Below are 13,941 nucleotides of genomic sequence, written 5' to 3'. Positions count from 1 at the left end.
AGGAGGCCGCAGGAGCGGAAACTGAGGGGCCTGGAATAGGGGGAGAGACATCCTCCTCTGAAAAATACTCCACATCCGCAAAAGCCTCCTCGTCCGATGCTCTGTCAGAGTCAGACACATTAGGGGATTGTGCTCTAGCACACTTCCATGTTCGCGCCCATTCTGCCTGGCGTGATGAGGCCCTTTTACGTGAGCTATGCACGTTATCTTGGGTGGCAGGATGCGCACCAGTCAAGTTCTCCTGTGGAACAGGAGGTTCAGTATAGGTAGGCTGCGGTGTGGTCTGGGTATTTTGCAGAGCTACTCTGGTAGGCTGAGCAGATAGCGCCTGAGTAATGCTCTGGGACAATATAGTGGTCATGGAGCCCATGGCTGCCATGATAGCATCAGACACAGATCGCTGAAGTGCCAGCGCCTGTGCATTCTCCCCAGAGGCCCTATTATCCTCAGGAGAAGAGGGGGGAACATTAGTGGGAGACTGGGCAGGGTGGGACATGATGAGGCAAATAAAAATATGGCCGCCTAAGCAAGGGGACGCAAATAAGGCAAAGCAATGTCCTAACCTAGCGGTGCAGAGCGCTGATATACCGCAATATAATGTACAAACCGGATTCCAAAAAAGTTGGGACACTATACAAATCGTGAATAAAAACTGAATGCAATTATGTGGAGGTGCCAACTTCCAATATTTTATTCAGACTAGAACATAAATCACGGAACAAAAGTTTAAACTGAGAAAATGTACCTTTTTAAGGGAAAAATATGTTGAATCAGAATTTCATGGTGTCAACAAATCCCCAAAAAGTTGGGACAAGGCCATTTTCACCACTGTGTGGCATCTCCCTTTCTTCTTACAACACTCAACAGACATCTGGGGACCGAGGAGACCAGCTTCTCAAGTTTAGAAATAGGAATGCTCTCCCATTCTTGTCTAATACAGGCCTCTAACTGTTCAATCGTCTTGGGCCTTCTTTGTTGCACCTTCCTCTTTATGATGCGCCAAGTGTTCTCTATAGGTGAAAGATCTGGACTGCAGACTGGCCATTTCAGTACCCGGATCCTTCTCCTACGCAGCCATGATGTTGTGATTGATGCAGAATGTGGTCTGGCATTATCTTGTTGAAAAATGCAGGGTCTTCCCTGAAAGAGATGACGTCTGGATGGGAGCATATGTTGTTCTAGAACCTGAATATATTTTTCTGCATTGATGGTGCCTTTCCAGACATGCAAGCTGCCCATGCCACACACACTCATGCAACCCCATACCATCAGAGATGCAGGCTTCTGAACTGAGCGTTGATAACAACTTGGGTTGTCCTTGTCCTCTTTGGTCCGGATGACATGGCGTCCCAGATTTCCAAAAATAACTTTGAATCGTGACTCGTCTGACCACAGAACAGTCTTCCATTTTGCCACACTCCATTTTAAATGATCCCTGGCCCAGTGAAAACGCCTGAGCTTGTGGATCTTGCTTATAAATGGCTTCTTCTTTGCACTGTAGAGTTTCAGCTGGCAACGGCGGATGGCACGGTGGATTGTGTTCACTGACAATGGTTTATGGAAGTATTCAGACAATGGCTGACCACCTTTGAGTACTTAAGGCACCTTTTCCTATGGGAACATGCCTGAGCAATAGGTTCTAGTCTGCTAGTGTCCTGTGTGTTGTTATACATTTGTCTGCCTGTTTCACAGATTTGACCGTTTGCTGGCTGACCTGACCTCTGCTTGATCTCTATACTGATTCTAAGCTGTCTGTCTTTGGACTGTTTATACAATCCTGCAAACTGCTGGCCCTGATCTTGGCCTGTCCCTGACTATGGTTTTGCCTGATACCTTGGTGCTCTGCACTGGTATCTCTTGGCCAGCAGTCGCTTAAACAGAGACTACTCTAAGATGTAGTGGTCTGGTGGTTCTCTGCAGCAAAGTCCAGATCCCTGTATAGGGTTTAAAAGTTGAATAACAGGAGGCCACTGTTTATCAGATCCCATGAACTCTGCCTTCCCTGATCGAGGCCTGTCCCTGGCTATGGTTGTGCCTGATACTTTGGTGCTCTGCACCTGTATATCTTGGCCACTATGGGTCAGCAGTCGCTTAAACAGAGACTATACTAAGATGTAGTGGCCTTGTGGTTCCCTGCAGCAAAGTCCAGATCCCTGTATAGGGTTTAAAAGTTGAATAACAGGAGGCAAATGTTTATCGGATCCCATGAACTCTGCCTGCCCTGATCATGACCTGTCCCTGGCTATTGTTTTGCCTGATTCTTTGGTGCTCCACACCAGTGTCTCTTGGCCACTATGGGTCAGCAGTTGCTTGAACAGAGACTATTCTAAGATGCAATGGCAAGGTGATTCCCCTTCAGCGAAGTCTAGATCCCTGTATAGGGGTAAAATGGTGAATACCAGTAGGCCACTTAGATATAGCCTTAAGGAGAAACACCTTGCTTGTTAACAGTCTTGATAATTTGGAGAGGGGAGTCCTGCACAGGAAAATCCAATAGCAATTGGAAGTGGACCAACAAGCACTGGAACATGACACCCAAAATCCCCTTAATGGTTGCGTGGCTTGCCTGTATGCTATGTATGCCTCTTCTTGGGGAGAATACTTCCAGTTATTATATGTGATTTTTCGCTATAGGTACAGATGAGGCTCATTCCTTCCAAAGTTATTCAGAGTTCTACTCGATATGCAAACCAGGGCAGTGATTTTTCTTTTTTCATAAAATAAATTCCATTATAAGAGACATTGTGACATTTTGACCGTGTTTTGATGACAAATGCAGAGCAGCCATACAACTCGACAGAACATTTACTTTGAGGATGAAGCACTTGGACAGAATGTTCCAGCTTAAAAGCAAGTGTTCAACCCAAACAAAGGGACGGCTTGAAAACACAAGAGCAGGGTCTATTAAGACCTTGTACAGTCGATATTGATTCTTCACAAGTTATGTATAAATTGCTCTCAAAATGCTCCTAAGATATTTTAAAAGGGCAGAATTCTCAACGTTTGCTTTAGTTTTTCACATTTTAGACAGTAGCGCCATTTTTATTATTTTTTCATTTTTTTTCGGTTGTTACCAGGAGGAGTGAGAGACGGAACTGCTGAAAGTAAAGCGTGAAGCAAAGCTTTGGACTGGGAGCCTTCTAGGTCCACCAAAGGGTGTAGCAAAAGACTGCCCAAGAGGAGGAACTGTAATAAAGTAATAAAAGATGCATGACATATTCCCCTGCCATTACAGCCCTGCTTAATCTGCTCCTCCACCTTCTTATTTGGCTGCAGTAAGCGGCGGTGTAACTACATGACCGATACTTACTTTAGCTAAAGTGGTCATATGCATATAGGGATACGTCAATGCTACAGCCAAATAAATAGAGTCCGACATGGTGGACCAGAGTGGTGGCATTGAAATGGTGGAGGCAATAAAATGGCAAGAAATGCTTCTTTTATTTTAACATTTTCCTCCTTCTCCCCTCCTCAAATATAAAAAGAGTTGCTCATCTAAGGAAGGTCCCACCGATCCAGCAGCACAGTTCCTATTCCCGCCCCACTAGACCGAAGGAGCTGATTTGCTATAACGACCCACATGACTAGTGTAGCCAGTCCCTGTCCCTGTGGTCACATGTGCAGGAACAGCTCTTTACAAGCCATTTTCCGTTCTTGCACATGTGACCACTGTGCGGTTTTGTGGGGTCATCACTTCCAGTCGGGCAGAGACCAGAAGCGGTGGGGACAGGAGCTGCTATACTAGAAGAAGGTGTCTCCTTTGGAATACCCATCATCATGTATTATTTGGAGTCAACATCCACAAGTCCCCGGCAACAACTTGTGAGTAGAGATGATTTGAATCCTTTTTTTCTTTCTTTCTACAATTTTCTCAATATGTTTACCGCCCCTGAGTGACTGCGGCCGGCTAACTGTACAGCTACGTCTGTGTGACAATGGCGCCGAGGGGGAATGACAAGCCATTACCTTCTGAGAAGTGAGTGACTATGGCACAGAAGAATTACTTCATTCCAGATTAGAGAATTATGCCATCAACATCTCAACAGACCATGAAGAGGGATGATATGAAGAGGAGATGACCATACCGCCACATCAGTGACTATGCCGCTTATCGTCTATAGACTCTTCCATCACAACAAGGAATCTTCAACATCTCTACAAGATCAAAAGACCCAAGATCAATCATCGTGCAACAACACAAGCCCGAGCCACCAGATGTGGGATAAAGAAGAAAGGAAGGAAGGTTGATATAGTTGAAATATGGAAATTTGAGACAGACAGATAAAAAGAAAGAGATAGATAGATAGATAGATAGATAGATAATAGATAGATAGATAGATAATAGATAGATAGACAGATATGAGATAATAGATAGATAGATAATAGATAGATAGATAATAGATAGATAGATAGATAGATAATAGATAGATAGATAATAGATAGGAGATAGATAGATAATAGATAGATAATAGATAGATAGAAAGATAGATAGATAGATAGATAGATAATAGATAGATAGATACTTGATAGTAACAATAATTACATGGTTTGGTCTGATCAGCAGATTCTAGGACAACTTTGTGGAAACAAAAAAATGTTTCATTCAGATTTATGAACAGAAAATAAAAAAACAAAACACATAAAATAAAATAAAACAATACGATCTATTATTCATAGCTGTTGTGACCTTACAAAAATTTGTGTTGCCTTTTATAGCTGTAATAAAATGCATCCAGTGTTATCGGGGCCGTCGCTGCAGCTGCTATTTTTTGTTACAATAAAACTGATCTGATTCATCATCTGACAGTGCGCTGGTTTACATCAGGATCCTGCGCAGCCGCTCCATGTTCTCGGCTCTAAGCCCAGGAATGTATTGCTCTTTTCTCAGTGCTGCCATTGTAGATTAATGCAAGTCAGTAAATAAAACCGCAAAAATGTATTACAATATACGGTACATATTACTATATACCATGAGCGGCCTTCACATCACAGCTATCAATGGCTGTCTATCTATCTATCTCATATTGTTTGAGTATATGTTGTACAGAAGGATGTAACTCAGGATCAGTACAGGATAAGTAATGTATGTACACAGTGACTGCACCAGCAGAATAGTGAGTGCAGCTCTGGAGTATAATACAGGATGTAACTCAGGATCAGTACAGGATAAGTAATGTATGTACATAGTGACTCCACCAGCAGAATAGTGAGTGCAGCTCTGGAGTATAATACAGGATGTAACTCAGGATCAGTACAGGATAAGTAATGTATGTACACAGTGACTGCACCAGCAGAATAGTGAGTGCAGCTCTGGAGTATAATACAGGATGTAACTCAGGATCAGTACAGGATAAGTAATGTATGTACACAGTGACTGCACCAGCAGAATAGTGAGTGCAGCTCTGGAGTATAATACAGGATGTAACTCAGGATCAGTACAGGATAAGTAATGTATGTACATAGTGACTCCACCAGCAGAATAGTGAGTGCAGCTCTGGAGTATAATACAGGATGTAACTCAGGATCAGTACAGGATAAGTAATGTATGTACACAGTGACTGCACCAGCAGAATAGTGAGTGCAGCTCTGGAGTATAATACAGGATGTAACTCAGGATCAGTACAGGATAAGTAATGTATGTACACAGTGACTCCACCAGCAGAATAGTGAGTGCAGCTCTGGAGTATAATACAGGATGTAACTCAGGATCAGTACAGGATAAGTAATGTATGTACACAGTGACTACACCAGCAGAATAGTGAGTGCAGCTCTGGAGTATAATACAGAATGTAACTCAGGATCAGTACAGGATAAGTAATGTATGTACACAGTGACTGCACCAGCAGAATAGTGAGTGCAGCTCTGGAGTATAATACAGGATGTAACTCAGGATCAGTACAGGATAAGTAATGTATGTACACAGTGTCTGCACCAGCAGAATAGTGAGTGCAGCTCTGGAGTATAATACAGGATGTAACTCAGGATCAGTATAGGATAAGTAATGTATGTACACAGTGACTGCACCAGCAGAATAGTGAGTGCAGCTCTGGAGTATAATACAGGATGTAACTCAGGATCAGTGCAGGATAAGTAATGTATGTACACAGTGACTGCACCAGCAGAATAGTGAGTGCAGCTCTGGAGGATAATACAGGATGTAACTCAGGATCAGTACAGGATAAGTAATGTATGTACACAGTGACTGCACCAGCAGAATAGTGAGTGCAGCTCTGGAGTATAATACAGAATGTAACTCAGGATCAGTACAGGATAAGTAATGTATGTACACAGTGACTGCACCAGCAGAATAGTGAGTGCAGCTCTGGAGTATAATACAGGATGTAACTCAGGATCAGTACAGGATAAGTAATGTATGTACACAGTGACTCCACCAGCAGAATAGTGAGTGCAGCTCTGGAGTATAATACAGGATGTAACTGAGGATCAGTAAAGGATAAGTAATGTATGTACATAGTGACTCCACCAGCAGAATAGTGAGTGCAGCTCTGGAGTATAATACAGGATGTAACTCAGGATCAGTACAGGGTAAGTAATGTATGTACACAGTGACTGCAGCAGCAGAATAGTGAGTGCAGCTCTGCAGTATAATACAGTATGTAACTCAGGATCAGTACAGGATAAGTAATGTATGTACACAGTGACTGCACCAGCAGAATAGTGAGTGCAGCTCTGGAGTATAATACAGGATGTAACTCAGAATCAATACAGGATAAGTAATGTATGTACACAGTGACTGCGCCAGCAGAATAGTGAGTGCAGCTCTGGAGTATAATACAGGATGTAACTCAGAATCAGTACAGAATAAGTAATGTATGTACATAGTGACTCCACCAGCAGAATAGTGAGTGCAGTTCTGGAGTATAATACAGAATATAACATGGCACAAGTAATATAATATATATACATTTATGTGTTTTCCCTTTGTTCAGTGTTCCATGTGGAATGACATGATTTTTGGATAGATAGATGCTCTGCATTGATTTTGCAATGCACAGTAAATTATATATTGTGCAGAAATCTGACATTAAGGTCAACTGAGCATCGATGAGGGAAGTCAATGAGATGACATAACGTCTCTGACATTGACTAAAAGCTGAACACACTCCATTTTCTATCACTGTGCTCTATTGCCTCCTCTCATCAGCCTTTGACAGTCCTCGTCTGGTCCAGGAAGCTCCAGCAGTCATTTATAGCAGCTGATACTTAGTCACAGGGTCACCAAGGCTTCATAGCCTTCCCGAGGGCTCCAAACACTCAACTTGACGCCATAACCACCACAGACCCCACGAACCGCCACAGCTTGGTTGGGGTCTCACTGTCCTCCACCCACGCTGAATCCCCAGTGTCGATCAGTTACCCAAACACCAACCTCAACATGATGAAGGGTAAAACAGGAACTCTTTATTGAACACACAAACATTGACTTATATACACATTTTCCTACAAGGGTACCACCCCCGTGGACCTGGTTGGGAACTGAGGACATAACATAGCAGACAATCCTTTACAGTTTTACAGTTTAAACATAAAAACGATACATTCAACAAACACAATGGCATTGTCTGTGACACACTCAATAACAGAATAGGCATTGTCTTTGATGCAATCAACAAAATACAATTACCAAAAACACAGTGGGCTCTGCCTGTGATACAATTACCAAACATAATAGGCTAACTTAATCACTCACATTCAGAAAACACACATTTTTCCCCAAAACACAGAAACCACCTCAAAACCCCACATATCACTATAATTTATTCATACATGGATAGCTCTGATCTGGGTGAACAACATATCCAAAAATCACCCAGATCCGAACAGGGGTTCCCGAATTCCATGGAAGTCACATTTGGCCGACCGCAAGCATGGCTTTCCTGCCCAAAACAGTTCCACAGATTGCAGCCGGTCTGTCTTCTTCTTCAAAGTTAGGATATGGGCCATAATCCTGAGGCAAGAGGCTGGCAAACAGGCCCCTCCAAAAGCCAGTGGCGAGGTTATTTTTTCCACACATCTCCCCCTCCAAGGGAAGACTAACCAGATACCTGACCTCACGCCTTACCTGAGTTAGACTGGTAGCCCACCCACAACCAAATACTGGACCTGTTGAATTTGGTAGCCTGTCTCTGTCCAGTGAGTCCACCAGGGTTATGTTGGTAACTGGTACTCCCGGTTTCTGTGTTGCTCCCTGGCTTGGAGTGGAGGTTTTTTTGTGGGCAGGGATCAGCGGTACTCTGCCCTGGTGCCAGCGCATCAGCTAGGCTAGTCTGTGGGGAGTCAGGCTCTGGACAAGAGGATTGGGTAGGGCAGAGGCCAACTGCGCTCTGCCCAGATGTCAGCTCTTCCGCTGGGATGGGGTCAGGGAATCCTACCCCCAGTACCTTGTTGCGGATCAGCTGTGGAGAGGAGGGATCACTTACCTCCTCCTCCTGGAATTCCTGCGGGGTTGGTGGGGGATCTGTACCAGCCGTCCAGCACCCCGGTAGGCCTGGTGCAGAGACTGCGGTCCCATCTGCACCATCAGAGTTAGGGGTGCTGTCCCCCTGTGGTTGGGGAGAGAGACCGGTTGTCTCCTCTCCCTTCAAGGTACACTGCCGCTGGGGAATGGAGACAAGGCTCCTCTCTCATGGCAAAACATACTGCCGCTAGGGAGCAGGACCGACTGTCCAGCATCCCTGTAGGGCCGGTGGAGAGACCTCGGTCCCATCTCCACCTGCCATATGGGGTTCCCCCCAGGACCATTCTATGAGGTCCCCTACCTCCGTAGCTGGTACTGAAGCAGGGGATACTTCAGTCGGGTCTTCCCAGCTGTAGGGTTGTAGATCTGGGACTGCTACTCAGCTCTCCGGCAGTGTATATTGTGGCCGAATTGAGCTAAGGAAGTATTGGTAATCCTGCTCCAGCTCCCACTCCATTGTCACTAGAGATGCCAGGTCTTGTCTCACCTCTTTCACTGTAGCCCAATCATGCATAGCCTCCCTGTAGTCATAGATTTCCCAAAACCGGGACTCTCCAGCATCTCCGAACTCCTGTTCTGCGAAGGACTCAAACAACAGGCCAGGGCCATCATAATCCTCACCCTCGGGTCTTTCGTGCTCAGCCATCCAGGGGGAGTGCCGAATCACATACCACCAGAGTGCCTGGTAGGCGTCGTCTAGCCAAAGCTCCTTTCATACCAGGCTCTCGAGTTCTGTCACCCACTCATCCAGGGGCTGCTCTCCCAGAAGGGGCATTCGCAGGGCCACTCGCATCCGCAACTGCTGCTCCTCACTGGGGAGACTCTAGCCCCGGCGATGCTGTACATCTTCCAGGGCCTCATGCCAGATGCCTTTCCGGACTGCATCCCTCCAGTCCGGGTAATCCTCCTCCTCGTAGTGGAACGCTGTCCGAAGACTAGCCGATTCCATCCTGCTGTAGCCAGGGGCGCTGTACGGATACTAGAGTTGCCCTCAATATGCTCCATGAACTGTGTCTCCGAGCTGCTTTTCCTCGCACTAGGACGCCATCCCACGGCTGCCACCACTGTAACGGATCTCCTGGCACCCCGACCGGGTACCTCCATTGATGGATGCTCCTAGTGCTTCCCGAGGACTCCAAGCACTCCACTCGACACCGTAACCACCACAGGAACCAGGAACAGCTCTTACAAGAGCTAGTAGTTATAGCCAGGGGAGTATAGCAAATCTTCAGCGTATAGCAATCCCCAGTGTCGATCAGTTATCCAAACACCAGCCTCAACATGATGAAGGGTAAAACAGGAACTCTTTATTGAACACACAAGCATTGACTTATATACACATTTTCCAACAAGGGTACCACCCCCGTGGAACTGGTTGAGAATTGAGGACATAACATAGCAGCCAATCATTTACAGTTTTACAGTTTAAACACAAAAACTATACATTCAACAAACACAATGGCATCATCTGTGATGCACTCAATAACAGAATAGGCATTGTCTTTGACGCTATAAACAAAATACAATTACCAAAACACAATGGGCTCTGCCTGTGATACAATTACCAAACATAATCAGCTAACTTAATCACTCACAGGCAGAAAACAAAAAAAATTCCCCAAAACACAGAAACCACCTCAAAACCCCACATATCCCCATCATTTATATATCCATGGATAGCTCTGATCTGGGTGAACAACATATCCAAAAATCACCCAGATCCGAGCAGGGGTTCCCGAATTCCATGGAAGTCACATTTGGCCAACCGCAAGCATGGCTTTCCTGCCCAAAACAGTGCGACGTGCCAGAACCGCAGGGGCGACACGTGAGGTGCACGGTGGGCCAATGAGGGGGAATAGTAAAACAGTTCATCGGTTTACTCACGGTTAGCAGAAAGCCTCCCTGGGCCGGCAGCACAGTGATGAATATAAAACAGAAAAAACAGAATCCGTAACCCGTGAGGTAAAGGAAACGACACCGGGAAGGAGAAGGATGAGCGCCAAATTTCCAATCTGTGATAATAAATGCAAATAGATATATATATAGAAGTGGTCAATGTATAAAACCAAGTGATAAATAATAAAAGCTGTTAGAGCTTTTCCACTCACTTCACAAGGGGGGGTCACCTCCAGGATAAACTCACGACACCCGGGGTGATGCCCCCCTGATCCGAGGTCTTTCGTAGAATGGTAAAAATCCAGGTACGTGGACCAAATCTGCGGTGAAGATGGAAACAGCAGGCGGATCCTTTACTTCAAGAAAATTTCTCTTTATTGAGAATAAAACAAGCTCAACGCGTTTCGGGGGTCCATATAAAATCCCCCTTCCTCAGGAGCAAATAGATAAAAGTCACAGTGATGAGGAAGACAGCACGAAACCTTCCGGGGCACACTCTGTGGTAGAGGAGCACCAGCCTAGATGGAGGTTGAGGTGCCCTTGATGACGGCGGTGTTTAGGGTGCTTGTGGCGGCTGGGTCCCTTGGTGGAATTTGTTGTGACGCCAGTACCGTTTATGGTGGTACAACCAGTTGTAGTGGTAGCATTGAAGAATGAGGTAGACAGTGGTAGGATACAACTCACAACTTTTACTGTAGCTGGTTTTAGTTGCAGCATAAACATCCAGACAGAATACAGTCTCTGGGTATATAGAGGAATTCTGTTGATTCACTGTTAATAGGTTTAGGCTAGATCCTGACTCAGGCTGTGGTTTAGTATAATTCTTACTTGTAGGTGACTTTGCATCTGGTCCCTTTTAAATCCAGTGTAGTTTGGTGAGGTTGCCCATGGCTAGAGAATCCTTCACCTAGACTACCAAAGGTCTTTGATGCCTGGGTAATGGCTATTATCCTTTGGTTTAAGTCCTTTTTCTACTTTGTCCCTTCTTGGACTAGACTTCACTCCTGAGCAGACTTGTGCTTGATCTGCACACTCACTAACTGGCAAAAACTGAACACAGATTAGACCTGAACTGGGCTATCCCCATCTAGTGGTGGGATGTATAAAGCACACTTGACCAGCCTATGAACAGGGATACAACAGAGATAGTAATGCAAAATGACATGCAATACAGCAATGACAATGAAGCAATACATCTGCAGTTCCCACGTGTCCTGAGTGGGACGCTGCAACAGTTCCACAGATTTAGGCTGTGCAGCCGGTCTGTCTTCTCCTTCAAAGTTAGGATATGAACCATAATCCTGAGGCGAGAGGCTGGCAAACAGGCCCCTCTAAAACCCAGTAACGAGGTTATTTTTGACACACCAACATTGCAAGATAACTATATGGCCATGTAGAGCGGCGCCCATGGATCTCACTGCACTTACTATTATCCATGGGCGCCGCTCCGTTTGCCTGCTGTGGTCCTGTTATCTTCTCCCACGCTGGATGGTAATTGCTACTATTGGTACACCAGGGAGGAGTCTGCCCTGTTTCTCCCTGGGCGTTCCTTCTCCCAGGCTGTAGCGCTGTCCAATCGCAGTGCAGAGCTCACAGCCTGGGAGAAGGAACGCCCAGTAGAGAAGCTGATGTCTCCTCCCTGTTGCGAAGTTAGCAACAATTACCATACAGCGCGTGGAATATACCGGGGGCCAGAGAGGGCGAATGGAGCGGCACCCCAGGGATAATAGTAAGTGCAGTGAGATCCCTGGGCGCCGCTCTACACAGCCTGTTGGTTATCTTGCAATGTTGGGACCCATGAAAGGTCCTCTTTAAACGTAAATGGGGGGGGTGGGGGGAGGTTGCTTTTGTATTGTTCGCCCTGTTGGCAAAATCCCCTAGAAACTGCCCTGTCAGGAACGATGTCTGTGCTTGAGAAATAGTATTTTTCCTTGCCGCCAGCTTTCCACAGGCTCATAGGCATCTGCTTCTTTCACAAACAAAGCAGATGGAGCTGGACCGATGTGGCTGATTCAACACCAGCTGGAAAGATCCTCCTTCAGAGGGAAAAGCTCTGGTGAGTAAGGGTACTTTCACACTTGCGTTGTTGGATTTCGGCGGGCAGTTCCGTCGCCAGAACTGCCTGCCGGATCCGGAAATCTATATGCAAACGGATACCATTTGCATTCACAAATGCATTGCAATACCACATTTCACATATTTATAGGTCTGCGCATGCAAAAACCGTACAGTTGCAGCCAGCCAGTAGCGCAGGGGCAACACGTGAGGTGCACGGTGGACCGATGAGGGGCCAAATAATAACACACAGTTCATCAGTTTACTCACGGTTAGCAGAAAACCTCCCTGGGCTGGCAGCACAGTGTTGAGATAGACAGCACGAAATCCTCCGGGGCACGCTCGGTGGTAGGAAGCATCAGCCAAGATGGTGGTTGAGGTGCCCTTGATGTTAGGGGTGCTTAGGGTGCTTGTTGCGGCTGAGTCCCTTGATGGTTTTTGTTGTGACGCCAGTACCGTTAATGGTGGTACAACCATTAGTAGTAATAATGAGGTAGGCAGTGGTGAGATGGAACTCACTTTCCCTACAAGCTAAGCATTGGGACAGGTAACTCAGGTTTCCCAGAAGTATGGTGTGGCAGCCAGAAGCTATAAGTCCTCCACCATGCACAAAGGTGTCTGTGGCCCTAAATAATGGCTTTTATCACCGATGAATCCTTAGGAAGCTTGTTTCTATTCCAGGGAGGCAAACTCTCTCCTACTGGTCAGGGATGCAAGTCTACAGTCTGGCCACAGAAGGAAAATGCTCTTCTGCGCCTCACACCTTGGTACTACCTCATAGCGAAGTTGCCTCCACTCATTAATCTGTGGTGTGAAGTCTTTACTTTACATTTTCTCCCACTAATCTAATCTGATCTACTCAGATCTGCTCTAAACTCTAATCCATTCTTACTACTCTCCCTCACTAGGCCTGACCTAGGTATATATGGAACCTAAGTTGTATCCCCATCTAGTGGCGGGATGTATAAACTACACCTAATCTGCCTGCTAACAGGGATTTTGCAGATAAATTTGTACAAAGTCATATAATACAGCATTGTACAATTTTTTGAGTAAAAAGTGCTTTTAAGCAGTGCACGCTGCACAGTGACTGAACTGAAGACATCCTGATGCATCGTGAACGGATTTCTCTCCATTCAGAATGCATTAGGATTTTTTTTCCGGTATTGAGCCCCTGGGATGGAACTCAATACCGGAAAAGTTTAACGCAAGTGTAAAAGTACCCTTAGGACATAATTACTAAAAAAATGCCACCTATACACAGCTTTTGGGAGTGCATACTACAAAACATGAGCAAATTAAATAACATCAAATCAAGAACAATTTGCAAGTACCCTGTTCTGGAGTACTGCACATACAAACTTCATGCCGATGGTGCTCTAGGTTGGATTGGAACCCAGGTCTCCAGTGTCTTCTAATCATTGAACCTTCATAGACGTAGTTTATGCCTGAAGCTGCCAGTAGAGGGAGCTCATTGCATATAGATTTTACTGCTCCCATTGAGTTCAGTA

This window comes from Bufo bufo, chromosome 4 (assembly GCF_905171765.1).
Source record: "Bufo bufo chromosome 4, aBufBuf1.1, whole genome shotgun sequence".
Classification (NCBI taxonomy): Eukaryota; Metazoa; Chordata; class Amphibia; order Anura; family Bufonidae; genus Bufo; species Bufo bufo.
This window is presented reverse-complemented; position numbering follows the sequence as displayed.